At 34.3% G+C, this 4,620-nt stretch overlaps 1 pseudogene; it reads right to left on the reverse strand.

Annotated features, from left to right (window-relative positions):
• Positions 1 to 975: 975 nt before the first annotated feature.
• Positions 976 to 4,620, reverse strand: part of LOC110024678 — a 10,836-nt pseudogene continuing 7,191 nt past the window's right edge.

Here is a 4,620-nt window from a genome sequence, read left to right on the forward strand (position 1 = left end):
GAGCTTTTTTGACAGCCCTAACGACCAATAATATTAAGAAAAAAACAATTTGTAGTTCGTTGAAATATATATTGCAGGAAATCGCACCTCTTAAGGTTAATAATGAAGTCTCATATCAACCATGTCAGGAGATACCTTTGCCCCGCCGTATCTCTTGATTGCTGACAAGCTCCCCGTCAATCACAGGCAAGGCTGCACGACATAGGAGTAAATTAAAGCAGCTCTGGACCGCAGAGGAATCAGAAACAAACCTGGTTTGCAGGTCGCTGTTTGGTATTTGTTTAAACATTAGGCCCACCATTTTGACCAGAATAAAGCCAATGTAAAAGGGATGGAAGATTAAATCAAAAGAAATATTACATGCATAACCTCTCGCAATCCTCATGTATATGACACCTAAACATGCCACCAGATTCCTATCTATTTACATATCTAACACCTAAACTCTGCCTTTTTTACATTTACTATTACCATTTTAACTTTTAGGTGTCAGATATCTAAACACATAAGACTTGAGTGGTATTTATGTAAAGTTCCATAAAAAAAAATAGTCAAAATGAACAATAATGCTTGATGTCTGACATGATGGCAGAGAAGGAAAGAATAAAAGTTAAGAGAAATTTAATGAAAATAACCTCGTAAGTCATGCCTACTCTCCCACACTCCTGCTGTGGCTTTCTACTCCATAGTCTGTCCCAACTGGATTATAACGACGTCTCAACAAAATTGTGTATAGAGTTAAATGGAGACAGTGACTTCTAATTCCAGCAGCAACTCTTTCAAAATCTCATCATAAAGATCATTTTTCTTGAACACTAACATCATCTTCTTGTCTCTTTCCAATACTACAATCAAACAAAAGGAAATTTACATACACACCACTCATTCTTAAAATTTTACATATCTAACACTTAATGTTCGATATTTACATTTATAAGTAATAACACTTTGCTAACATAAACCTCTACATGAAATGGTGTATTTCACTTTTAAGAAGATAGTGAAGGCGGCATTTTTGATGTGATGCTAAGAACTTGAGTGGCCTGCAAGTGAATATGAATGTTTAGTTGTTAGATACGTAAATACATAAGAATTGTGTGCTATGTATGTAAATGCTCCAAAACTAAATTTATATCCGAAGGGTCAACTAAATACCTCTTAAATATGCTATAGTGTGTCTTTTTTTTTGTCTGCCCGTACAAAGTCAACAGAAAGAATCCTAAACTATGCCAATCAAAATGGTATGTATGTAAATATGAATGTAAGGCGCGAGATATTTGATTACATAAGAATTGTGTGCTACATATGCAAATTTGCTTACTAAAAAATGCACACCTGAGGTAGCCCAGATGGTTAGTCTAGGCATGGTGTTAAAATCCACCTGTATCCTCTACATGATTTGGAATGTCATCTTTTTTGCTACAGATTTACAATATCATTCAAAATCTATGCTTATATAAGCCATACAAATTATTATAAGCATGATTATTATGCCATGCTATTATCCATGAAACATTCAAAATGTTTGTCCCGTGTTGCAAACATCCTGTAGAAACACATCAAACCAAAATCTACAATCTCCAATGTAACGTGACTTCTCAGACAAGCAGTGTTCCCAGTAAACAATAATAATGGGAGGATAATTCAGATGTGAAATGATGGAAAATGTTTTGGCCAAGAAAGGAATAATTTGACTGTTCAAAATACTAAACCAAAACAAATGGGATTTAGCTGAACAGTACAACTATAACTTCACATTAGTTTTAGTTAACCAAAACTATAATATGACAAACTGTAAAATGCTAACAAAATTTGGATCTTCGCCAAATTATGGAGAGCAGCCGTTTCAAGCTTTCTTGCGCAAATAACAACTGAGGGAATGGATCAAGTACCAACAGCTTCCTCTAAAATCCTCCTAACGTCACTCCCTGGGTCTGCAAGCTCAGCAGGAGTCTGTTAAAGTTCCAAGATAAGTAAGAAAAACTCGGTATTGATGCCAATTATAGATAAGGGGATGTTTGGCATCACTATTATTTCATATTTTTTCTCTTTACTTTTTATTTTATTTTTAAAACTATGTTTCGTTGGTATCAATTTTATATGCTTTTATATTATTGTTTTAAGAAATAAATTAATCTGTTTCCAATCAAACTAGTTTTACTTTAAATTAAAAGATAAACAGAACAATAAATAGAAGAAATCTCAAAGAAGCCCTAAATGCTTTGAAACTTTAGAAAACTTAGATAATAAAGCACCTTTCCATAACCATTCGTCCAATCTGGCGATGCTCCCATTGAGAGCAGTAACTGGACGACATTCAAATGTTCTCCTCTGGCAGCATGATGGAGAGGCTGACAATATTGAAAATAAGGTCAGTTATCATAAAGCATATAACCAAAAGCACAAAGAACAATCAAAAGACCGTGTCCCCTTCAGCATCAGTTGTCTCCAGCATGCGCGTCACAAGACTAGAGTGACCAGCGGAGTTGATTAGATATTCGACAATCTCAGCGTATCCTGCAAAACAGATCCAAGTGAGAAAATAGTATTTAGTCGCCCTGACAAGGGAATGTAGCTCTTGTACTACTTGCAGGCTTTGTTAGCTATTATGCTACTCTTTTGTTTATGTTTCTCATTTGTTTCAGGAATCCGTGCTCACACCTTATTTCCACTACAGACACTAAGCCTATGAACTCCAAAAAGCCATATCAAAATCCAAAAAAGACTTGACTCACAACAAAGAATTAGGATGGTTTATCTCATACAACATATAACAAAGCATGTCAAACAGGAGTAGAGTCAAATAACACCTCCAAAAAAGGCATTAGTTCAAATCATTATGCTCCTCCCTATTGGACATAACTCTCTGCAAGAAGAACTCCTTTAATATACCAGTTCCCATGTTTCACGCTCAGTAAATACACCAAAAAAATCAACGACATGAAATGTATAGCTAGACACAAACCAATGGAACAATAGCCACACATGAAATCCTAATTACACCAATAACATTGTACAGAAGCATCTAAGGGGTGGTTCTAATAACATACACCTAAATGTGTGGCTAAGCAACCGGCATGTGCTCCGACCAGTTGGTTAAATGTTTATACCTGTGGTATTAGAATGTTGTGAAGACAACATGACGGTCTCCTCTATAGAAAAAAGTTGGAAATCCCACACCTTGGCAAGTCTAATCGTCCTACTTACAAGGATTGTTGACAGGGCCGAGCTCCAACTTACCCAATTTGATCCTCTTCCTCACTAGGACTAGACTTGAGAGGACTATTATTTCAAATAATGTTCATGTAATAATCAATACCCGATGATGTGCATATTCATTGCACATCTTAGCCAAAGTGATTTTTATAATTGTGATTTTGAAGTATAAAATTTAAATATTGAAAAGAAATATATCACTTAAAGCTAAGAGCAAAAATCAATTCACCCTCCGTAAGCATTTGTCGGTGTAGACAAATCTAATGTTAACTCGAGCTCACAAAGAACAAATATCGTATTAAGTATACTACTAAATTCAAACTTAAAATAGCTATTTGTCACTATAAATGTGGTCTGAGTCTTTGGTCTGCGTGATTTTGTAATCAAGCGGTTAAGACTAGGATCCTCTAGCTAAGTGGTTTACCGTTAAATGACATGATTAGATTACGATTACGGCTGTATCTTGTATGTTCCTAAACGGAGAGCGGTTAAGACTAGGGTCCTCTAGCCGGGTGGTTTACTGTTAAATGACATGATTAGATTACGGTTACGGCTGTATCTTGTATGTTCCTAAACGGAGTCGTGATATTTGTTTTGGACTTTTTTTTTAACTTAGAGTCACTAGTTTATCAAATTTTATTTAATGATTCTCTATTCTAAATAACCTTCTTTTCTGAATCACCGAAATTATTTGAAAAATATTTATAAAAAGAAAAAAAAATAAAAAACAAAGAAAAAGGAACGTGAAAATTTTTTATAAGATAGTTTTCGTTAAATAGATCAAGAGCATAGACCAAAAAAAAATAAAGTCAAATTGTCTTGAAAGCTTTTCTAAGGAGAAGACCTATATAAATCCCCCATGTATATAACCAGAAAATCAAAATTCTATATTTTTGTTATGCAGTCAGGAGCAACTCTAAAAGGAACATATTCCTTTGGTTAATTACATTTTCAAGATACCCAAAAAAACTTTCTTAAATTTTTGATATTTACTAAAAGAGAATATAAATAATTCAATATCATCATTTCAACAGGATAATCTCAATGCTCCAAAATTAAACCAGGCCACAGGGCAGAGAGTGAATCACCTATCTCAAACAGGCGGCAATCCAGCAAAAAAGACCTATAAAATGATATCAATGAAATTATCAAAGAAACATAATGAATCCAAATGGGATATATCAATATATAGGTAAGAAATTATTAGGCAGGAAGAAATAATCTTAGTTAGAATTTCATGAATCTGTCATCCCAGGCTATTAAGATTTTAAGTTAACTGGTCATGAAGGTAGTCAACCCGACCATGAATCCCTTATTAACAATTCATGCGTTGCATCGTCGAAGAAATTACAGTAGCATTAAAGTGAAGGCAACATCTAATTCCTATAACTAACCGAACAGAAA

Source organism: Phalaenopsis equestris, unplaced genomic scaffold (genome assembly GCF_001263595.1).
Source record: "Phalaenopsis equestris unplaced genomic scaffold, ASM126359v1 Scaffold000266, whole genome shotgun sequence".
Lineage (NCBI taxonomy): Eukaryota > Viridiplantae > Streptophyta > Magnoliopsida > Asparagales > Orchidaceae > Phalaenopsis > Phalaenopsis equestris.